At 35.9% G+C, this 26,116-nt stretch overlaps 1 protein-coding gene across 1 annotated transcript in view; it reads left to right on the top strand.

Annotated features, from left to right (window-relative positions):
• grm8b (glutamate receptor, metabotropic 8b) overlaps positions 1-26,116 on the top strand; it is a 121,394-nt gene that overhangs the window by 53,349 nt on the left and 41,929 nt on the right.

The raw sequence follows: 26,116 nt of genomic DNA, 5'->3' as shown, positions 1-26,116 counted from the left end.
CAATATTGGAGGTTTTTTATAGTTTGTAAAGTGGCCCCCTTCGGGGCAGATGGTCTCACTCTGGGCAGCAGTCATGAGGAAAACATTTTAACCTTTTTACACAATGTTTGAGTAATGTACAGCAAAGTTGCAGAAATCGTGGCACTTATTAAGGATGTTAATCATTTAAAACATGAGATTTTTATTTGCCTGAAATGAACGAGAAAATGGTTCTTAGTCTTCATTCATTCATTCATTCATTCATTTAATAATGTAATTTAATTAATGTAATTGAAGACAATTTTTAAAATGAATTGGGCCATGAGGCTTATTTTGGAGATGATGTTTAAAATTAAAAATAGACATAAAAAAATAACAAAAAAATAGACAGTGTTAAAAAAAAAAAAAAAAAAAAATTAAAAATTCAATTAAATGAAATTCAATTTTTGTTTGTGCTGTGCTCATTTGGGAGAAAATGGTTTGAACTTTTATTATTTTCGTACACTGGGGCATTGTGTGTTCGATGCTATGCTAATTTGGGAGAAAATTGTTTACATTTTTAAATTCGATTTTTAAATTACATTTTTTTTTATATTATTATTTTGGTACTTAGGGGCAAACTTAGGGTTTGCATTATATTATGTTATATTAGTTATGTTATTAATTTTCTATTACATTTTCTATTATGTTTAATTATATTAAATCAATTTATTTTTTTTAAAGTTTCCACTTGTGCTATCACAAAAATAGAAACAGAAAAAAGAAAAGAGTAGATGAGACTCATTACAAAGATTAATATACCGCCTCCAAATCATTACTGTGTTGGAAAAGCGTCTAAACCCATTGCAGAGTCTCTGAATCTGAAAGACATTATCCTGATGGGCAAGGCCTGTGTGTTCAACGCTGAAACAATTACTTTAATCTGTGCTGGTGTTTCTAAGCTAAAGCTCAATATGCCTGTCAAATGAGTTGTTTGTAGCATTGAAGGATCTTTCATTATTGACATCAATCTTCCGCCGCAACTCTAATATACAATCTCCTGACTTTTAATTAAGACTTTAATTTCAGCAATAAACCCAATCATAAAACCCAAAATTGGTTTTATAGCCCTGTAGATGAATTGGAAAGCAGTAGAAGAATGAGCTCTTGGAGGCTTATCATGGCGGGAATGTCGACAATCTGAGTTGTGATTTGACAGGATGGTTGTGATGAGCATTCAGAGTACTTATGGTCGTCCTGTAACGCCATTAAAGCTGCACTAATTAGATACGCCATGCAGTGTTTTGAATATTTTACCATTTGGGTTGCTGCAATTTTTGGAAATATGTTAATAGGATTGGCTTTTCACTGGGGGCTACAGTATAAGCATTCCTCTCACATTTGCCATGTAAAATAAATGTGCGGATACGAGAAGTTATTGGCAGCTATTCTATAAGAAATACAAAATAAACTACTCGCTGGCCGTGAATAATAATTAGACCCATTAATATAAATTGACAATTACCATTCTTATTTATTATGTTAATTTGAGAGTCTAGACGCTTTAAGATGTGCCAGGTTGTTATGCTGTGGATGCCAGGGTGTTGTGGATGGTTCTCCCAAAATTGAAAATTACCCCATGATTTACTCACCCTCAATCAATCCTGGGTGTATACAGGCCTACAGCCAGCTAAGAGGTCACTAAGTCAATATTTTATTATAAAAAAAATTTAAAAAAACAATGCTCTCTGAATGACTAATTTGCTGTTTAAATCTCCTCATATGACTCTTCCGTTTAGGCTCACTGATATCTTTACTTTCGAATAATTTAGAAATAACGCGTTTCGAAATAACTGTGGTTTATATTTGTTTATTTTACAGGGTTTGTGTGGTTTAATAGCAATATCTGGCAACACTACATCGCCAGCACTGACCGTAATCCAAAAAGACTATGGACACATTGCTGAGAGGATATATCTATGTCTATCTAGGATATAAATCTATGCTTTGGAGTTAGATTTCCACGCTTAAGTCATGCTAAAACATTTATAAGAGCACTAGACAAGGTTATTGTCTATACCAGTGGTTCCCAACCGGTGTGCCGCGGCACTAAGGGGTGCCGTGAGATCTTTTGAGGGTGCCGCCAAAATTTCGGGGAAAAAATTGCACTAACGTCATTCTCTCTTGGCGGGAGAGGGGGAGGAAGGGAGGGGACTACCGAGATAGCGGAGAGTAGAGACCTGCAATCCCGCGGGAATACCGCGGGTCTCGCGGGACCCGACGCAACCCAGTGCGGCGCGGGACGAGGTTTGATATGTGAACGCGGGTGCGGGCGGTAAGGTCCTCGTGTGTGCGGGTTGCGGGAGAATAAAATTATTTGCGGGACTCCCGCAAAATGGAAATATCTTAAAATTAAACAGTTAAAAAGAAATAAAATATTATTTATCTGCTGCACAAAAGCAACACGAACAACTCAAAATAACGTAAATTCTCACGTGGTTCTTGTGAGGAACAAAGACCATAGACCCACACCGAGCATGACACAGGTGGAGCGCTTAGTGCTACAGATATTAGTTCATTATTAAAGAAAGGAACATACAGAACTACAAAGCCAAACAAAGGGAAATCCGATATTTGGAAATGCTTTTCTATAGTATGTGACGGTATGGAAAGCACCTTCCCTTTGCGAGCTGCGACAAATGCAGCAAAATACTCGCCTACAGCAGCCACAAGTCTGGAACTTCAGGTCTGAAGCGTCATGTGTGCTCAGTTTTAATGTTTACATGCGGGCGGGAGCGGGACAAAACTTGAATATTGCGGGCGGGAGCGGGAAAAAAATAATCTATATTGTTGCGGGAGCGGGACTGAAAAATCTGTCCTTTTTTCTGTCCTTCTCCACCCCACCCGTTCCTCAGTGGGGGTTGTGGATTGACGCGTATTATAGTGTAACACTGTAACTACTTGAATACATTGTGCAACTACAGTAAAACTTGTCACAATTACATATTTGTATCGTAATACTATTTTTTTTATTAAGGCAGAATCAGTGTAAACAGTATTCTCATATCATCTAGGACTAGGTATAAGGTGTTGTTGCATGCAAACTCTGGAAATGAAACAAATAAATAAATAATAAGAAAAAAGCTACGGAGATTTTAAATATCTATTTCCTTATAAGGGTGCCGGGAACTTTTGAAAGGCTTTCCAAGGGTGCCTCAAACAAGAAAAGGTTGGGAACCACTGGTCTATACAGAAATGATTATAAATAAAAACTATAACCGTAATATATATTTGTTGCATGAATAAGCAGCTAGTAAAATTATCCACCCCTTATTAAGTATTAGTTGATCGAGATTCAAGTAAACAGTCTCATGAGAACACACCACAGAAGAGAGGGGCGGGGTCAGCAGAGCTCATTAGCATTTAAAGCGACATGGACTAAAATGGCTTGCTGAAAACAGAGCTGATTTTGAGAGGGTAAAGGTGGTGTTTTTTACACTACCATTGAAAATTTCTTTTTAGATTTCATATCAACATCCGATGAACCCACTTCGAAGCTTCCTGAGAGGTACTTCAGTGGGTGTAACGGCTAGTTTCCATCCATCCTGAATGTAATTTGTCAGGAAGAGTGTTACAGCGAGGCAAAGAGATTCTCCAATCCAATCCGTGCGAGTCGTGCGCTGTATTCCTCCACGTCTCGCAGACACTAATAAGCCCGTATCAAGAGGTAAATGGAGCATTTGGCCAGTTGCCCTCGGTCCAAATGTGTAATTTTGCTTTAGATTACAACTCATCAGCGAGCGAGAATTACTCTCCCGACAAGTTTTGCTGTGAACCCGGACTCTTAATTCCCATTTTAAAGTAAGCACCTGAAGGCAGGAGATGAGAGGAGCGCTCACAAAACGCTCTGTGATGTGATGCTGTATGGTCCAGGGACTGTGTTGCGTAAAACGAGTTCAAAGCAGCTGGAACGCTGTAGCCGGCAGCGCGCTTTCGTTTCCTCTCGCAGACACGCGTCAGATTTCTACCCTAACAATTTCTTGTTAACAAAAGCTTATCGTATATCCTATACATGGTGAATTTCAAAAGACCCTGAGGATGGTGATAGGCAGCCGCTGAAATTACTCACGGACGTTTTCTGTGCCAAGCAAGCAGCATCTTTTTTTTTTTTTTTTTTCCCCCGAGGGGAAGCAGGAATACTTGTGCAAACCCCTGAATCTAAATCATAGATGCCCAGAAAGGTATTAAATATTAATCACACAAAGGTGGTCAGAGGACAGAGTGAATGGGGTAAATATTAGATGAAGATGGATTACTTGATCTCTCGCTTAGCCAGAGGAAAGATTTATTTTTTAAGGAAAAAAAATAAAAGTTGGTCAGGGCTGTCAGTTATTTCATTTTATTTTTATGAATGAATTAATTCCATTTTGATTTGTTTATAAGCAAAGAAAACATAAAAGTAAAATAAATGAAAAATATATAAATATAAAATGTACTGTAAAAATAACTTACTAATTATATAACAATTGCTATAGCAATATCAACATCTTCATCATTGATGAAGTAAAAATCATATTTGAAATTAAATGTGAATTTGTAAATATATATATTATGTGATATTTGAATATAGAAAAACCTTAATCTTTCTTGGAAAATGCTTTTATTTTTTCCTTCTTAATAAAGTAATCATGGTACAATTTAGAATTTTAGAATTTAGTTTTGTATTCAAATAAAATAATAAAAAATTCTAAATAACATAAATATAGTATTTAGATAAATATAAATGTTTACATTTTTATGAATTTATAAGAATATTGTACATTTATAAACAAATAAAATTCGAAATTAAATTTGTAAATATAGATATTTTAATTACATAAAAAAAAAAAAATATATATATATATATATATATATATATATATATATATATATATATATATATATATATATATATATATATATATATATATATATAATATATAATATATAATAAAGATTTTTCAGGACTTCATGCAACAAGTTCTAAATCTTTTTCTTATTAAGTAATAATGAAAAAGTGAATGTTAAAATAACATATAAATTATAGAATTAAAGTAATATAAAAGTATAGTAATATAGTATTATGAATTAGTAATATAATTTTTCTGGACTCATTTATGTATGGGTCACCTTGTATTTTGCTCATGCATGGTAGATTCTTTTTGCATTTTGGCAATCAGCAATTATTTCTTAGAAAAGCATAAAATGTTCCTACCTGACAAATACTAAAATGTATTTCAATACGAGAGCCACTGTATTAAAGAAATATTGCTTCAGTAGTTCATTTTAATGACATTTAATTTTGCATTTTCTTTTGATTTCTATTGGACCCTGCTCATCTCTTCAAATATTTTCATTGAAACCGTCCCGTCTCAAAGTGTTCCCACGTGCTTGTGATTTCCTTTCATCTTGGGTTTCCATTTGTTTAGTCAACTTCAGAGAGTGGGAGACAGATAAGAGAAAGCGGGAAAAAGAGAACACAGAAGAGGGGAAGAGAAATCTCCCATTAATTTCTCAGCAGATTCATCGACAATGTGCTCGGTGTGATGAAAAAGCAAGATGTTTCTCATAGTTTGATAATGCGTTCGGAGCTGGGCTCAGCACTTGGCGCCTCCCACGCCTGCGTGACGGATTAACCAGACCTGATAAGAGCCATCTCTGCTCCGCTGTCTATCAGATGCAGAGCTTCACCGGCACCAGCTTTTGTTTACAATTCATCCTTTTCGGGATTTTTAGCCTTTCTATTTATAGCACGGAGCAAGAAGAGGAGAAATGGGATCGGTTCATGTTGAGCCAACAGGTTGTTGCTGTAATTTGTGGATTTAAGAGGCACAGGTGACATGAATCACTACTGTTGGATTAAAGCTTCAGATAAATAACTACAATTGAAGTACCGTTATATATTATATATGCCATGTATATGTGTGTGTGTGTGTGTGTGGCGCTGAAATTGAAGTGAAACATTTTTTTTGCATTACTAATTTTAATTCATTCTGAAGTAACACAAAAACTAACCTGCATTAAAATTAATTGATTGTAGAAACTAATAAGGAAAAATAAAAACTAGAAAAATAAAAAGTAATTCAAACTATAGTGACTTAATGGCACTAATTAATATGCAAATCATACACACAAGTATGTATGTATAATATTATATTTATTATTTAAAGAATAATAAGTAGTTTTAACAGAGCTCTCATTACAATATTGAGTTACAATTAATTGTAGAAATATTTATCACATTGGTTTTATTTAAGAAAAATAAAATGATAAATGAATTAAAAATAACAAATAGAGCATATAATTACAATTAATATAAATAGTGCATGATTTAAAAGAGAATATTTTTTTATTTATTATGGAAATAATATAATTACAAATGAGTTATTTTTATGAAGTTCACATAAAATATTTTTTTATATTCTCAAAAAATATTTGATTTTTACTTTATTCTCAAAAATCTCTCTCTCTCTGATCTCTCTTTCTCTCTCTCTCTCTGTCTCTCTCTCTCTCTCTCTCTCTCTCTCTCTCTCTCTCTCTCTCTCTCTCTCTTTCTCTCTCTCTCTCTCTCTCTCTCTCTCTCTCTCTCTCTCTCTCTCTCTCTCTCATACTCACACACACACACACACACACACACACACACACACACACACACATAAAATTTATTGTTAATTTTAAACAAATCCTTTGATATCAGTCCTTGGTTTTGTATTCCAAATGGTGTTATTTTCCCATCAAACAGCAATATAAATGTTAATGTCAAGCTTAAAGGTTAAGTGTGTAATTGTAACTTGAGTGGCCAGAAGATATTGTAAACAAATGATGGTTACAAATGATATTCACAGAGAAGGTGCTTGGCATTTGTTATTTATACCGTAACAATTGAAATCCCATATGGAAGCCGTTATACGAATAACACAGATGGAGAGTCTAGGAAATAGAGTTGTCACTTCTGAAAACTCACTGAACGAGTTGCTTCTTCTGTGGGTGAGGAAGAAAAAGGCATTTCATTTCTTCAATTCGTGAAAGCTTACAGTAAATGTCAAAACGCTGACCTTGCTACAATAAAGTGCTTTAAAATGTTCCAGTGGTTATGAACAGCATTAAATTCTTACAATACTTTTCAGAAAGACTCAGAACATTAATATAAACAATTACAGGATTTTGCACACTCTTAAATTCTTTAGATATTCTAGAGGCTTGTGGGGACTTCTTCTTCTATCAGAGTCAAGAGGTTTAATTGGGGACCGTTGCAATTTAATCCTCTTCTCCATGCTCTTCGCTCTAAACCTGCATCCTGCTGCGTTTTCTCAGCAACGCTTCAGCTTCTGTCAATGCCCTACAGTTTGATGCAGTCAGATTTATCAGAAACAACGGCGTTATATAGAGAATATTAATATAAATAAACATGCTGTTCAAAAGATTTAGCGATGGCAAGATTTTTTGTTGTGTTTGTGAAAAAAAAGTCACTTTGGTTAAGACTGCAATAAGTTAAGCCATTAAGTTAAGCCATTAAGACTGCAATAATTTGATCAGAGATACAGTAAAAATAGTATTATTGTGCAAGAATTATCAGAGTTTAAAATAGCGTTTTAATGCATTTTAAAATGTAACTTATTGCTGCTATCATAAAGCCATGTTTTTAAATACCGAATTGAAATGAAAGGTAGATAATAGCAAAAGGAGAAAAGGAGAAAGTGAAAATATTTAATAGTGGCCATTAAGATACTGATACATCATGCATCTTTATTTTCTTTTTAGGTATGAATGTAGTTCCCGAGCCAATAAAAAACAATTGAATCCAGGAACGGCGTGCACATGGTAATCGGCTAAATCACACTGTACTTCTGTAAACATCTCTTGTTCTGTTTGTCATCATAAGCAGCACTGCTGTGTTAGCTTACAGCCATGGCAGTTGAAGACAAATAATGGCCTGTTTGATCTCATTAAGCTGAGATTGTGGATGGTCCAGAGGCACGGAGCGCGTCAGATGAATGCTACTTTCTTTCTATTGATTTTGAGAGAAAATCCAATAAAAATGAGTGTTGTTCCACTTACCAACCGCACTCGTACAGTTTACCTCAGCAGAAAGAACAGGGGTTCAATATTTTTTTCTTGACGCGACACCCTTCCCTTTCCTGAACCTGTTCTTTAAAGCCTGTTAAATTTTGCATTTGCGTCTAATGAGGGTGGAAAGTGCTGATATGGCTGAAATACAGTGACATTTCTCTGTTCTGGACTAGTTTAAGACATCAGTGCTCTGAAAAGAGATCAAATATTCATTTCTATGTAATATATGCGGTAATGTCCTCTTAAGTGAGTGTGCTGAACCCGCTCCCTAATGAGGGTGAAAAGAGGAAGTCAGTGTGCTGTAATAGACTTATCTAAAGGGCTATACTGCCTCAAGGCCTTTTATAATTAATAATCCATTTCAATAAAGAGATCAGTAGATATGTACAGTGCTCTGAACAATACAGTCGGTTAACAGTGTGGATACAATATGGTTATCTGCTTCATATGTAGTATTCAGTCATACAGGCAGTAGCTGTTCTTCTTTTACCTCATGAAGGAAATTGATTTTAATTTTTATTTAATTTCTAATTATTCACTGTGTGCGTGTGTTTAACACATGCTTCATTCAATGGGAAATTCCTATGATGATAGGTAATTATATTTACATGTAAGATTTATTGTTATAGGTTGATATAATAATACATATTATATTCAAAATTGCATTGTTGTATTACAGTTATCAACTTTAACTTAGGCCTGTTAAATGGTAAAAATGGTGGCTTACTGGTTTTATTCCCAGAAACCGAATAATAAATTAAATAATTAGAATTAGTTTTTCTTAAATAATGCATCATGTCCCAATGTAACGAAACAAAATGTTGAGCATAGCATTCAATGCCCAAAAAAATAAAATAAAAATAAACATTTAATATATACAGACTTACATCATTTTGTAGATACAATATATTAAATATATATTTATAATTAAAAGTCTTAAGGTGCAATTCATTATTATGATTACAGAAAAAAATGCTATCAAGCTACTAGCCAAATTGTAATTTTTTTATTATTTTTATTTTTATTCTATTTTTATATTATAGTTTAAGAAAACACACGTACCGTAGCTTAAATAAAATTTTAACACATGCTTTCCATATGTGGTAACAATGTATTAGCAAGTTTAGTGAGTTAATTGCACCTGGCTGATTTTTAAATATAAAACCCAATCAGTAATGAGCTAATTTACATAGAAAGGAGGTGTGGTTGCATCAAGAAGTTTCACACTAATAAGAGACAGCTTTATTTAAATGCATTTAGTGGTCAGTGAATAAGACAAGGGTTTGGGGGCTAAGGTACCACATGCAGAAATGGCCCTGGAGTTACAGGAACTTTAAATAGAGCCCTGTTTTTTGTCATGACCTCTCTGAAAGCAGTTACTCAAATTGTGATACCCTGACATAGGAGGAATGCTGTTCCACTGAGTGTGTGCTGATTCTGTTGAATATTTTATATTTGTAAGTGTTGTTTGCCAGCAAGAGGAATAAATGTGTCTATAGACACGTGCTGTAAAGTATTGCTCTGCCCTAATTGATCGCATTCGCATGCCTGCTTGGATGCTGTTCAAAAGGAATGCGACAAGCGATGGCAAATCTGGGGCATATTAACAGGCAAATACATCTTCACCCAAGACACCCCCTCGATATTCTCCCACTCTCTGTAACCAATCCTTTTTTTTTTTTTTTTTTTTTTCAGATTTTTGATTCACAAAGGATTTGCAATGTTACTTTGGGTTTGATGATGTCTTTAATGTAGCATCCCGAGATGTTACTATGATAAAAATAAGACGGCGACTGCGGTGTAGGGAAGCATAATAGACAATCAGGGCATTCAGGGTTCCAGTTGTTGATTTAATCTCATGTGGTTTCAACGCTTAGCGCATTTTCTGGAGTCTGAGTCTGAATTGCCGTATGTCCCTCCACCCCTGCTGGTCTGCTTTCACTGTTATATTGTGCGAAGGATGCTGTGAAGACCACAGGAAGATGTTTAGCTTTGCCGTCAGGTCGCAAAGCTAGAAATCTAAAGCTTACAATGGAGAATAGGCCTCACTTTGCAGTATTGTTCATTGGCTGTCACTAGGAAATATTATAAACATACATATTTACACTGTGATGGGCAAAATTATTAGAACACTATGTTTTCATCAGCTAATCACCTTAAAATTGTATTGTATGTTAACAGACATAGCTCTGGTTCGAATCCTGTGTAACTACGGTTCAACGAAACGGTTCAAATCTGTGTAAAAGGAAGTTGAAATGACACGGTTGCATCAACAAATGCCTTTTTGTTTTAGTTTTGCATTTGTTAACGCTATTGGGTAGGTTTAGGTTGGATTTGGTGTAGGGTATATTTCCAACATGATAGAGTATTAACTTTCAGTAAGAGTCCCCGGATATTTTTAGCGCCACTCATTTCTATTTGAAACTGTGGTGAAAAGGTCAGTAAGGTACGTAAAAACAGTGTTGGACAAAAAGTGCACAGAGGTACGTATTTTTATGAGACCGGGTTGGTTAAAAGCTGTAGGCACTTGTGGAAAAAAACGCTGTAAAATGAGGATGCTGTCAAAAATATATAGCTGTTCTTTATCAATTAACTTCTGTTAACTGAGTTAAATCAACATTTGGTGCGACCATTTCACCAAATCATCCTTTTGACCTGAGTGCACTTGCGTTGTTCAGGGAGCTTTGTAGAGCAGAGATGCTGAAAATTTGTATCAAACATGATTAAAATGGCTTATGAATGGCTTTGCATCACAGTAACACATGATATTTTAAAGCAAATTAAAATTGAAAACTTACCTAAAATTGCAATTATATTTCATAAACTATGGTAAAATTCAGTGTACATAAATTCTTACTGATGCGGCCTGGGTCTTCATTACAAATAAAGTCCATTTACTCTTCCCTATCGCTGGGATCAGAAGGAAGGCAATAAAAATACTTGGCATTGAACAGCATCTTCTTGTGCTTGAGTCAGGATCTGTTAACAAACTTGTAATTTCATCGATTGTTGCTTTTGTTAACATCCTGTTTGCTTAACCGTGTGTCTGGAGTTTACCTGGCTGGCTACTTACATAGAAGATGAATAAGCATCAGGCCTGTTCGTTTCTTTTTGCTTCACTGGGCAGCTTTTAAGTTCACAAGGCTTGTTTGACTGAGCTTTATTATCTCCATTACCGGAGTCATGAAAGGTTGTCAGGATTCTCTTAACGATGAACTCGAAAAATGAGCAGCTAATTTTCACAGTTTGACTTGTGTGTCTCTAATAAGGGAGACTTAGAAACGCATCTGTTGTTCAATTAGAGTCAACAAATTCAAAGGGCCGTTTGAACACTAATCTTTGAAGTCTAGGAATGCCTAATAATTTCATTTAGGTTCCCTGTTATGAAGTATTCGCTGATTAAACTGTGTATAACAGCGTCGTTCTGATTTCCCTCTGAAAGCTTTTTGTTCATTTTGGAGGAGCAGTAAGCGTCGAATCATCTCTCAGAGCCGTTAAGCTTCACTTAAGAACATTTGAGATTTCTCTGACACCCCTCATCCTCACGTTCAGCCGTGGATCTTTCCGGATTGGTGTCCTGCTGAACTCAGAGCGGCTCTCGTGACATTCGGCAATCTGCAGTCCTTTAAGCATAGGAGAACAACAGCAGGACACTTATAGTAAAAATACAAGCAATAACCTAATGCCGAAAGCATCCCACTTGAGACCCAATGGTCGTACAGTCCTAACTGTGATATTATGTGAAGTAATATTTCTCTATTGACTCTTTCTGACTAATAACACGATCTTGAATCAAAACTGTACTCAAAATTACTCAAAGCTCGTTCTTTATAGGGAGCTAAAACCACGCAATATGTATTTTACTTGATTTCCGAACAAATGACTCTTATGAGTACATTCTTTTAGTGAAAGGACTACTGTATACAGCTTACAACTTAGGGCCAGTTTTGCTAAATTTCTATGAGCGATTTACTAACAGTGCGCAAATTAAAAACAACATATCATTTACATATCGACCAGTGCAATACACCATGCACAGTCAAAATAGCGTCGTTCATGTTGTGGATTTAAACCAATTTAATATGCTGTCACATGAAAACTGGTATATTTGAATGTTAGTGCCGTGTACCAGCTTCTCATGTGTGAAACTCAATAGGTTTGCTCGGTCGCTCAGGCGATACACGCTTGAGGCAGTGGCTTAACAATACAGCTGAAATCCACATAAGGAAGTTATGCATTTTTATATCGCTTTTGCATTTGTTAACAATATCTGGAAGGTTTAGGGTTGGCTATGGTGTAGGGAATATTTTCAACATGATAGAGCATTATCTTTTAGGGACATTATATAATATAAACACAGTAATACGCGCCTATATAAACGTAACAGACGTGTGCCAGAGTATTGAACTTGCGTTTTAGCGCCACTTACCGGACTTATTACATTGAAATTGCAGCGAAATGTCCAGCAAGGTACGTTATAACGGTGCTGCAGAAATGTATTTAGAAGCACGTATTTCCAATGAGCCTGGGTTGCAATAATAACCAAAATAAATGCGTCCATGCCTTTTCAGTGCTAATTCGTCACTGCATGTCTTTACACCAAAAGACAACGTTTCACTGTTAGTAAAACTGGCCCTTAGTGTCCTGCACTGTGTCTTACTTAAAGGGACAGTTCTGTCCTCATTTAAATCAGCCTTAACTTGAACCATACCAAATTTACATTTATTTATTCTTTGGTTCATAAAAGAAGACGAGGAATGTCAGAAGAAATAAAAAACACACGAATCAACTCACCTCATCATTATTTATCTGTTAAATCACTTTATCTCTGTGACCTAATATGAACATTTTAAAGAATGATTATCACGTTTACTCATTTCCTCTGAAGGACAGATATGTGTTGTCATGCTCTCTTTCTGTCAAAAAGTAATTTAGAATTTCCAAAACATTTTTTTTTTTTGCTTTGTGCCTGAAGTTAATTATTGAAAGGAAAAGTTTCAATATTACTTTAAAAAGGAAACCGAATGGCAGCGCACATCCTGCGGTGGAGATCTGACAGCCTGTCTTCCTCTCTCCTTCTGTTGGTGAGTTTGTGTCGGTTTTAATGTGTACACAAGCGTATGAGATTCTGCTGGATGTAATATTTAAAACCATTTCCACAATACCCCACAATAGATGCATTAACACTTAGCTCTGGAAACAAATAAGAGCCCCGTCTTACGGCTCCATCTCTCGCTGCCATGAAATCTTGATCTGCCCTCAGCTTGTCTCCCAGTAATAAAAGCCTTTGCTGAGATCTTGCATGAATACTGCATTCCTGTCATCTCTCATGCATCCCAAATGAGATCAATGAGTCAATGATGAGATTTAGCATTAGCATTTTCATAAGGGGTAAAAGGTTGTGTGTCCCCCCTGGGCTCTTATGCTCGTGGAAAAGTACAACGCAGCCAACCTGACAGTGACAAGCAGCACCTATCACGCGATCGCTCTGATCTGAACATGCAAATAAACCTGTTCTTTCATAATTAACTACACAGAATAAGCATTTCCAGATGTCCTATGAAATATTTAGGGGCTTTACAAAGTATCAGAGAATTAAGTACGTTCCCAAACTGAGTAGATACGCACCTGTTGGCACAAATAGCTTCGTGTTACCTTGATTGGTGGAAGAACGTATGTGTGGATTGGGTGAGCTCGTCTTATATGAAAACACACACTTCTCTATCCTCCTCAAGCCTTGGCGTTCGTGCTAAGCAAAATCTCAAGTGAAAAAATAGACAGATTTTGAAAATGCATGTAGCATCAATTCATGCTTCGTAATATTTATTCAGAAATAAATGTAAATGTTTATTTATTTATGGTGACACTATTTTAAGGTGTCCTTGTTACAGTGTAACTATACATTGAAGTAGTAATACTTATGCTTTAGTTTTTTTGCATATTTATTTATTTGAATTATTTATTTTAGTGAGTGTGTGTGTCTTTTATATTTTGTATTCACAATAATTTATTTGCTTGTAATGCTTCTTACTAAATGGTTTTTTATATAAATAGTTTATATAAATATATTTATATTTGACCCAAATATTAGAATATTTAAAAAAGTATTTTTAATCATTTATTCATTTTAATAGATTCATTTAATTTAATTTTATTCCGTTCGGTTTGTTTTTCATTTCAGCTGAACTCGTGGAAATACATGGTAAACGACAGGCAGATAACCAAACACTACGCTTCATGAACCTGTTAAGCATTTAATTTCTGAGCCATGGGAATTGCATTTATACGTTTGGCAGATGCTTTTGTCACATTTTATCCATATCCAAAGCCATGATTTCGCTGTTGCCAAACCGACTGAGCTGCAGGAATGGGGAATTGTTCCTCTGTTCGCTTCTGTGAGAGCTTCCGCTCTTTTGGCTCAATTTTCCACTGGACGCTAAAGCATGGCTGTGAGTGTTTGCCCTCATTCGGAGAGGTCAGGTGCTGACACCAGGTGATTAGACTCGAACTGTTCCAATTCATCCCAAAGCAAGTCATTCAAATGTGCTTTTACCAAAAACATCTGCAACATTAAATAGCATTTCATATTGGTGTGTTTTAGGCTTGTCCTTTGTTTTTCAGCACGTTGAAATATGATTTTAGAGTTGAAATATCGCAAGATTGATCCATTTTTGTCCTATAAATGCTTGGTGTCATTTGTCATGAACAGTTTTTTTCCACTCCTAATCTATGTTTGATAGCCGTTCTTTCTGTAAAATATATCACTCCCTTGTGAATAATTGCAGGTATGACTGATGATCGTCTTATTAAGCTGTTTTAGCAGTCACGGTTTGTTCGCTATGATAGGTGGGAATCGTTTCCGTGTGGTAAATGGTCGCTGCCTCCAATTTTTAGCTGAATTGAAGCGGGATTGAAAAATGAGTTACAATAAAACAAACACCGTGAACAGCACAGCTTAATGACATGCTGGATATCAGTTTAATAGCAGCGTGCTACTTAATCAATATTTGTTGTTTGTTCTATTGTGCAGCCTCAGATGTTTTCACATCTAATTGATTCTGGCTTGCACAATAGACGGCCTTTTTTTAAGTCGGTATAATGTATTGCAAAACTTGTAGTGCACTAAATACACCTACACAGGTCACATGGATGTGTCTCTGTTTTTTGGTTTATTTCATTAATTTAAACATTCATACATAAAGTGTATAAGCATGTGTGTTTTTTTTAAATTTAGAATTAAAATTATTATTATTTTAAGGAAATTATGTTACTTTACTGTATTTTTTAAAAGCACTTTTTGACCCAAATATTAGAATGCAATAGTAATCTTCAAATGGATAGATGAATGTTTATATAATAGTTATGTTTTAATATATCTATAATGTAAAGTAACATTTTGCAATGTACTATTTATTTTATTTTATTTTACTTGCTAAAAAGTAAAAAAAATACTTGTTTGTTAAAAACAGATTTAATTTACCTTGAAAATTATTATTTTTTAAATAATAATAAAACAAAATGTGTTCACAACATGAAAAAATAGCATTTAAGATATTTTTGTAAACCCACATTTACCTCTTAACCTAAACATAACACATCTCTGTACAGTATAAAAAAATGACAGTCAGATAACTTTAAATGCAATTACGTAAAACCTGAAATTGTTTCCGTTTGTAATCATGCTGTGTTTTTGGTGTATTTTATAGTTCTATTGTCAGTCATAGCATGTCAGAGAAAATGCCTTTCGTGGCCCATGGCACATAAGTTAGATATTAAATGACAACTAAAGGTTAAACTATTGCAGAAATGTTGGTTATTTCAAAGGTTTAAAATGTAGTCTTGGCAGTAGAAATCACAAAAAACAGAATAAAATGTTATCATTTCGTATTAAAGTAAAACAATTTAAGGTCACTGATATGACAACTAAAAACAACAAAAATAATAAAATTAATGCAGAGAAGATCCATTTTTAGATGTAGCCAATACGTCAGTTTCGTATGTTTAGATGCTGAAAATACGTATTTGTACATTTAGCTGCTAAAAACACATCAGTTTTGTACGTTCTAGTGCCTGTATAAAAACGCAACTAAAATTACGTTTTCTAGAACAACATTTTACGTAATATTGCTTGCGAATTATAAACTTTTTAAACTTTTTATAATTTTTAGATTTTATTTTATTTCGGCTTTACATCAATTCCCCAAAACAGCAATATTTTTTGCTTTAATAACCAAAAACAAGACGGAAGTAAGCAACCACCCGGGAAAATCTAGCAACTGCGTAGCAACAGGAAAAATCGCTTTGAACCCCGTAAAATTATACGTAGCAATATATAATGATTGATTGTTCAATACAGATTTGAATAGGCCTCTGAAGGAAGCATCGTTTCGTGTTTATACCCATGTTAACGATCAATCCTTCATGTTTACGTATCACCTGAATGTGTAATTAGAGAACTTGAAAGACGTGCACAAATTTCATCTTCAGGTTGAGAGCCGACAAACAAGAGAAGCATTTCTGTCAGGCGACACATAAAATGCAGCCTCAGGTGACTGGCATCTCAAGCTAATGTTCCTTGCCTGTATGAAATGTGCCTCCATTCAGCTCCACAAACCCCCTCCAGCGGCATATATGGCTCCAGTATGCATCATTGTTCTTAGATGACAGTTTTAATCAAGGTGACAAGTCTTTGTGTGGTTTCATTAATGGCTGACAGCCGCAGTGCTGTAGCGCAATGTGCTTCACGGACTATTTCCTTTGCCCCAAAAGCAGAGCGCCGTCTGAGGATTACAACCTGTCACACAAAGACAATTACACTTCAAAAACACTTTATGAGCTCAACCGATAAAGACCAACGCAGAAGCGCCACTTAAGATGCCCGAAACCCACTGATACGTCTGCACCGCTCTCCGGAGTGTTTAAGTTTTAGTCTTCGAAGCGTCTATAAGGGGTTTAAGTTTCAAAAATAGTATCTTTTATGTCACGGCAGCGAGTGAGGAGACAGATCGTTCAGGGACACTTTTATTGAAACGAAACTAAACGGTTTGAAACAAAAGTGCCATTTTGTAGGGCTCTATAAAATCAGTTTACAGTATATATTTCTGACTGCAGTTTTATGTTTAAATGGAAAAATGTATCGTTTTATTTGCCTTTACTGTCGTTATAATAACTTTAAAGGGGTCAGAGAGAATAATAGCTCCACCTTCTTTTTTTGTATAAACTTTTAAGGAAATAAGCTAACACCGTGACGTAGAAAAGTGGAGGTTGTGTTTAAACGAGTCGTTTTAGGAGGGTTTTAGTCTTTGCAATCTCTTATCTATGCACAAACTGTAATGTTATGACGTGACGAGAATTCGAATCATACAATGTTTTAATAAGGTTTCATAGTACCTTTCATGACCGAATCACGAAAATCGCTTTAAAGGAATAAGTCCCGTAAAAATGAAAATGACCCATATTTTACTCACCCCAAAGCCATCCTAGGTGTATATGACTTTCTTCCTATACGCTTTCGAGCACCAGCTCCTTGGCTAACTTATGACTCGAATCCAAAAAGCTGGAACCCGCCGCTCAGTTAGTCGTCGTAATTTTACAACTAGAAATATTTAAGTTACAAAAACCCATCGATCTGCTTCAGAGTACATGTGATAACCCCCCGAAGGCATATAGGCTAGTTTCACGTCGCAGTACTTACGGATATATCCGGTTTATGGAGCTTCAAAATTTATGGAGCTTTTTAAAAAACTCTGATTGTGTTCGTCTGAATGAAGAAAGTCATATACACGTACGATGGCTTGGGGGTGAGTGGTTTATGGTGTAATTTTCATTTTTGGATGAACAATTGTTTTGCTTTGGTTAACAAATGTTTTGCTACGGTGAAGGTGGGCACAGACTCACAGATGCTCATCATCTGACCGTTACGCCACACCTGGCCCTCAAGGACAAATGGTGCACAGGTTACAGGTTTATCAGCGCATCATGTAATAATTTGAATGAAAAAAACCAATTGATTGACAGCCCTCAGAACATGATCAATTTGTGTTTTCACTGCCTCTTTCTTTAGTTACTTTCCAGGTGATGTTTCCTTGCCTTGGTTGGAATGAGGTTTTGATCGTAGCACGATTTGCCACCATGTATGTTTTAGCTCTTCGACCCAACGCAATTATAACTCAAACCCCGCTCGCAAAGGCTGCACGGCCCGCCTTTTCAGCGTATACAGAAACATTTTCAATCCTGCTCAAGGCGGCCGGTCCTGACCTTGTAGAAACTGATTCTTTTTTGACACATGCTTCTTGATGTTTCTGTTTCTGTACTCTCATATAAACACTCTAGCAATAGGTTCAGCAGCAGAGCTCCTTTCAAATCACTATCTACAGCTCTTTCCCCATTTTTTACTTCAAGTTAGGTAATCTAATTTGAATGCAAATGTGCGAGCGGCAGGCGAGGGGGAACGCGCCGTTAAAATATCAATATTTATTGCATCTATTTAAACCGCTGGGTTGCTATAACATTGGATATTTAAAAAACGTGTCCGTGGCATGTGTTGGAATTGTCACCGCGGATTATATTAAATGCACTAGTTATGTATTCAAACTCTCAAAGCCTTCCCAAAAAGACATTAACACCAGTCAAGAGCAGATCGCTGTGTATTAACCACATGAAAGCATTTTCTGTCATTCTAATGCTATGCAAACACCCCGTCCTGGGTGAAAATTGTCTCCGCACCCACTCGTGTCCTCCGGGACGTGTAATGGGAACGAATTGTGTCCTCTTATTTTTCCCTAATGTAAAGAAAGCCGTGCACTGCTCTCAAAGGAGAACACCAGGCGCGGTGAATGCGAAGACGATCTGATCCTTAAGGCTGTTCTGATCCTCAATCTTAATGTTTGGCATCTGGAAGCTTATGATTCAGTTGTACTTGTTTGCTAGAGGATGCGTGTACAGTCATAGCAGAATGACACAATCATTAATGAATTATTCTCTGTGTAGAATCTATGCGTTACTGTAATGCGATATAAATATTAAACATATACTAATCCACATTTTATTATGCAGGATGCAGGGTTATTTTACATTTTGAAGTACAGAATGTTCACTCGGAATAGCAATTCAAAATGATCCGCTGTATAAATATCAATAAACATTTTTACTATTTAGTATGTAAGCAGAGACTTATTTGAAATCTCAATCAACTGTTGCATAAATTACAGAAATACAACGCATGAAGAACAATTCCTCAAGCATTTTGAATTTGAAATGGACCAGCTTTTTACTATTGCATATGTTTACTTATTTATTTTACAATTTAACACTTTGAATAACAATTTGACGTTATGTACTATGTAAATAATGATAAATCAACTTTTTACTATTAATATATAAGTAGTATTATTTGAAACCTAATATTATTATTACAGAAATATCATTCTTAGTAACAGTTCATAAAAGTTTCGTGAATTTATAAGATTGACCAATACTTTTTTGACAATTAACTGTAATTAACTGTACAGAAGCAATACTTTTACTTAATAGTAAATGACAGTGTGCTACAGTGAAAAAAAATGGTGTAGGATTGTCTTTGAAACGGGTCTCAATCAAACATTTACAAATTGATAATTGATTAAGTAATCTTTGAAGTATAAGATAGAAATAGTATTTAATTTTCAGTGTTTATGAAAGCTGATAACCAAACTCATTACTATTTAACCTTGAAGGTGCATTAGAAAGTTTGTTAATTGACCTTTTTCACAAAAACCCAAACAATAAATAGCACCTTTCTAGCTCTTTTAATGCATCTTGAAGCAAACCGTCTTTTCATATTTACTTAAAGCACAAAATAAACATGAATGAACATGAAAAGAATGTAATTTTGTTGAAAGTTAATCTAATCTAAGATAGAAGATTCGGTGTTATGATTGGTCGATTTTTCGAACTGAAATGAAAATGACATTACAGCATTTTACTCTTGATTATGTAAGTAGAGAGCTTATTTACACGCTCAGTCGGTTGCAGCTGAAATTAATTACAAAATACTGTATTACTCAGCAGCGTTAATTAATACTTAAATGACAGAAGTTAAATGAAGATCTCTGTCCGTTGTTGTTAATATTAAACTCGCGGAGACCCTCAAAGTAATTTCACATTTCTTTGAACTGATCACCGTGGCATTTTCAGGCTTGTTACAAATGAATACTGTCAGCATCCTCAGCTTAATGCAGTGTGATGTGGCAGAGATTCATTTATAGCATGCAAGCCCCTCTCCTCCGGTCCAAACGTGTCTTTCTACAGCAATTAACTGTGGAAAGGTTGATCTTAGACGCGAGCGGGCAGAGATGTGTCTTTGTCTACAGTACAAACCCACCGCTGTTTCTCTTCAAAGGCCGGATCAGTCACCCCCAGGCAACACTGAACGGTATATGGCAATAAACTTTGCAACTTCATACCTGGAAAAGTTTGAAGGGGATTTTTACTGTAATTACTGCTCCAGTGATTTTAGTAGTTAGAAATGAGCTGAAGTACAGTAGATGTAGGAATCTGTAACCTTTTACTGTTCATTTCCATAATTGATATTGACCTTTTATATAACAGGTATGGGGATTTAAACCTCACAAGGCCTGTTGATTTCTAAGGCAGTTTCATAAATGAAACGTATAATGATTAGAGACACTCTACTGCTGATTCATAAAAATAGCATGAGAATAAATGCAAAAATGTTAATAGAGGGAAAATAGCATGTTTATAAAGGAACATTTAGGTGACAGACAATTAGATAACACTTTACATTTATATGACATTTTGTTTTGCTTTTTATTATTTTTTATATTTTTATGTTGTTTTTCCAGTGTTTCATCTGCCCAGATATCATCAATATAATGACAGTTTGTAAAATGCTGTGTGGAGTGATAAAAAAAAAATTAATAATATTTGTGAAAAGTAAATAAATAAATATAAAATTATGAATAATGATAGCCTTTAATCACATTTTTAAATGGTTTACTTACAGGTTTTCTGATGGGAATAATTTCAAAGCACTAAATTCAAATATTTAAAAAACATTTTATCAGTGAAAAACAGAAAGAATAATACCTTTTGCTTGAAATAACCCTAAAAAACTTTGAGCTTACGCACATTCATTTTTTAGTAAATACTATAATGTTTTTTTTCAAGCTTTGCATTGAGTAATATTTCAGAAACGGCCTACCTATTGTGTTTCTGGTACCTACCAGATTTGGGAACAGTGAGAAACCTTTTTTTAAATGACTTTTATACCCATTAGCACAGAACTTTTTTTTTTCTGGGCTAATTATCTCGACAGTTACTGTAGTTGTTTGGTATAACATACAGTGTTTTGTACAGATGTGAGTGTATCTCTTCCCACAGAAGCATTTGTTCCGGTTTCAAACATTTCATCGCATGCACAGTGTGGTATGCATTTGTGTCGGCTTAAGCGTGCCGCACCGCTAATGGCTGCCACGGTTTGTATGTGAAACACAAAAGCCCTCGCTCCCACGCTCAGCGCACTTTTTGTGCGACGCTGGCTGCGCTCGTGTCTGAGGAAAAAGGTGAGATTGTTCTGCCGTGTGATAGCAGAACACGGCTGGCTTGTGCCAAAATATTGAAAGGCTGTATGAAATGAACAGTAAACAGTGGAAAAGAAATTTTGGCCGTGATGCCTGAAGGCTTCAGTGTGGGATTTATTTTCAAAATGCACTTGGCATTGATTGTATTAATATTTTAAAGGCTGCCTAATGTCTTTTAGCTGTGTTATTTGTGATATGAAAGGAAACTTTTGCCTATTAAAAAGTTTCATCTTTAGCAGATTTGTCAGTCTGAAAGCAGAACTTAATGAACTTCATGTTAAGAGGTTTTATCATGCAAATAAGAAAAAATACTGCATTTGATGATACATGAGGCAACTTTTTGAGCAATGTTGCCGTGCTTGGGCACTTTCCCAATCACGGTAACATTATGGCTACCATATACTGGAAATATTTAAGATTTCTAATAACAGTAATGATGGATCAGTCGTTTGGTATTAGATATGTAACAGTGCATCAAATAAATACAATTAACTCTGATAGAATATGGAGTTCTAAAAATGAGCTGTTCACAAATTTTGGCAAAATTTTAGGCAAACAAATAAATAAATAAATAAATAAATAACAAAAACCCTTTGGCAAATATGTGTGGAAATCTATCACCTGCACAAAATTTGTGATTGCCTGTGATTGTGAAATTGCGAATATTTTGGAAATATTTACTAAACAGTGGTGAATTTGAACTCTGCTTATATGAATTATAAATTTGTTTTAAATACAACTTTGGACGTGTCATGTTTACCGTTTTACTATTTTGTGGTGTATTTTATAGTTTTGAATTTTGTACATTTAACTTAAACAATTTTGACTATTTCTCGGAATCATTCACTCAGCGATTTATTTAAAAAAATCCATAATAGAGGATGGACAAAGAAAAAAGTACCTTACACAGTTATTCAAACAGCAAATTTATACAAAAAAAGTTAGCAAAGTTACATTGTCAAAGAATATTGTGACTGATTTAGCTGAGATTAGGCACACATAAAAAAAAATGTATTTAATGCTGCAGTCAACACCTGTTACTTTAACTGTGCAGCAGCATTATTTGTCCATGCTTGTAAAAAATAAAACGAGGACATCGAGGATATGAAAACGAGGATATGATACATATGAACATCGTCGATAGGCGACCATGACCATGGAGGTAGAGGGACGAGTCAGGTTTTTAAAATGAAATTTGTCTACATTTACAAATGAACCCAGTAACCTTTAACTGTGCAACAAAGGAAACTTGACCTTTGGTCCAGTCTTGGTACAAGTTCAAAAACGCAATTTGCCTTCATCTTGGGCAAGACGTGTCTGCCTGCCTTTCCACTGAACTGAAACATTTTTAGTAGTATGTGCACACTGCAGCTGCTAAATTCACTGTCAGCACTGAGCTCACAGCTGGCACAATCTGCTAATTCATGTTGCCTTTTAAGCTTGATGGGAAAATGATCAGAAATTGTAATATTAATCATCCAGAATGCTTCTCAGCTCCTGTCATTAAATGAAGCACGACCGTTTTCCTTTTTAATTACTATGAACCATGAAACACAAAATCTGTCATTTAGTTTAGCTCTTATTTTGAACTCAAGCACAGGCTTAAAGAAACACAGACACACCTTAGACCCGATTTTATTAGCTGCTCCACTTTTGAGTGATGTGAGATATGGATCGTGTTGTTGTCTGATTATTTTATTGAACTGGTGACATGCCTGCTGACAATAGACAAGATGCCGCAGGCGCTGATAAATTGTTTGAGATTGTGATTGCGGTACCACTGTCGCACACAACAATGTGACTAATGCAACTGCAAACTTTTAATGCCTCGGGCGTATTTGACACTGGGAGCTTTAAATGAGCTTCCTTGCCAGACGTGACCGCCGACCTGTTCAGAGTGCTCTGATTCTTGTGTCACGGCCTGTATGAATATTTTATAAGCGGCGGGAAGCCTGGAGTGTTGTGGATTCAGAGGTGAACGGCGTGGTGACGATAAAGCAGTGTTTATGAACTTCAGATGAACTATGCTCAGTTCACTCATCACCTGAACAAAAATGTACGTGTTGTTATTAAACGTGCTGCCTGAATAGGAAGCTGCCTTCTAAGCTCGGCCACTTAAATGCGGATTTTGATAAACTGTTAATGACTTTTATGGTATTTTTTAAAACAACGTTTCTTTGTTCAAGTATCCTGACCTGGTCATCACATTAACTTGACCAATAGAGGGAGCCTGGGGGCGGAGAAATCTGTTTGTTGACCAATGACAGTTTGGGGCGTGTTTTGAGAAATCTGTTTTAAGTTATTATCAGTCCAATTTTAAAGGGATAGTTCACAAAAAATGAAAAATCTGGGGGTTGGTGGGGTGAACTATCCGTTTATGTCCTGTGTTATTCAATGGGGTGTTATTAAAGAGTTCAAATAAAAGAAAAAACAACAGCAACAAAAAAAAAAAAAAACAGTACATATTATTAAAAAAGCAAGTAACAACCAAACTCAGGTAATATAGTATAACTATATTTTATTTAAATTATTATATTGTAGTGCCATATATGACCCAATATCAAAAAAAATCTGTACTTAATTTCTTTCTACCTATTTTTTCCGAATATCTGAGGTTTTATTTAGGAATTACAGTTGATTGAGAACACTTTAAAAATTATGGTAACTTGGTTGGTCTTCTAGGTCTTCTAAATGCCATTTCCTTTATGTTTTATGAGGGAATCATCAAATTTAGGTCCTCATTACTTATAATGTTCTTTCAAACCCCTGTGCAAAGTTTGTTGGGGAAATTGTTGCAATTTTGAAATGCAAATGGGCTGTTTGGCAGTAGTGTGCAGCAGTTTAATTCACTTGGTAGTATTGTCATCCCTGATACAAAGATCCCTGATACAAGTCCGGGCTAAGCCAGGTGGCCTTTTTATGTGACCTTTCCATGTTCTCCCCTTGGATGCTCCAGTCTCTCCCACAGCTAAACCAGGTGGCCTTTCTATGTGGCCTTTCCATGTTCTCTGTATCTTGACGTAGGTTTCCTCTAGGTCCTCCGGTTTGTTCCCCTATACAGCACACGCAGCATAGGTAAATCTGGACCATCTGTCTAGGGTGTTTCCCTCCCTACACTTGGCAAAAAGAACCTCCATCCGTTTTAAAAACCTTGTCCTACATAGGTTTGCAGGAATACTGGAGCCTATCCCAACATATGGGCCATATGAAAAAAATTAAAAGCTGTCACTGGGGAAGTACCTTTTAAAAAAGTAAATATTTGCTCCTCATTTACTCCTAAAGAGTGCATATTAGCACCTTGCAGGTACCACGTGTGCACATATTAGTACCTTTTTTTTAGATAAAATGAATAGGAAGAGGTCCAGCATCCCCTCAACCCTACGTGTGACAAGGTTTGAAAAGCAGATGGATGTTTGTTCCAAGGGCAGCAGCGAGATTGTGAGGTTGCATCTTGTTTCCCCTAATAAGCCTCATTCTTAAGTCAGACATGACATCTTGAAGTGTGCCCCACGAAGACGCCCCGCCAGTCGACATTATCGGCGCACAGCATCTCAATTACATGGCGATGACTGAATTGATAACAAAGCAAAACAGCCACCATTAAGGGAAGCACGACGATGGCGCTTATCCTTGAAAGGACACCCATTTGGCATAATCACTGGGTGTCTTTGGGCGAATTGGGCTTCGTGATGGCTTCCTGAGCTGCTCTCAGGATGGGACCACCACAGCTGTTCATTAAATGGACTGCCATGGCAAGAGCGCCTATTTGGAGTGTTACTAGAGTGTTTAATTCAACCCATGAAGTGCTAATGCTGTAATGGAGGGCTTCGAGACAAGATGGAGGGTTATTATAGCCATACTTTACGCAGCACAGTGGCCTGATTCCATATCAGTGCTCCTTGCTGCGAACGATGTTGCCAGTGAAGAAATAAATTGACCTCAAGATCAGATAGTTTATTTCGGAGTGAGAGACAGCGAGCACGAATCTTCCATTAGTGTGACTGTTAGACTGTCTGAGACGTATTGAAGACCTGATCAGATCTTGAAGACATGACTTGTCACAATTTTCTTACCGCATCTCTGAATGCGGAAAACGAATTGCTATTATGTACGTTTGGGTGGATATGACACTATGGCCGTAGGTTTTCAAGTGCAGAGTCGTGCGCTTTCTGAATTGCATTAGGCCGAGTAAATAAGCTGGGACGTGTTTGACATCACCTCATGTTCCCGCAGGAACCTTGGGCAAGGTGACACTATCAGATATCATTTGAATCTAAACACGCTTTCCTCACTCTGCTGAGAAAAACACTGAATCTGTTTGTTGTTTTCTGGTCCCTCTGTATCTAATCTGTGTGCGTCCCTGTCCGTTTTATAATGGAATAAGTTTCTGTTGCCGCCCCTGTGTTTTCATCCTTCCTTCCGTGCTTTCTGACCTTCTCATGTCCTGTCTTTCTCTTTCCCTCTTTGTC

This window comes from Puntigrus tetrazona, chromosome 25, assembly GCF_018831695.1.
Source record: "Puntigrus tetrazona isolate hp1 chromosome 25, ASM1883169v1, whole genome shotgun sequence".
In the NCBI taxonomy this organism is placed as follows: domain Eukaryota; kingdom Metazoa; phylum Chordata; class Actinopteri; order Cypriniformes; family Cyprinidae; genus Puntigrus; species Puntigrus tetrazona.
This window is presented reverse-complemented; position numbering and strand designations above follow the sequence as displayed.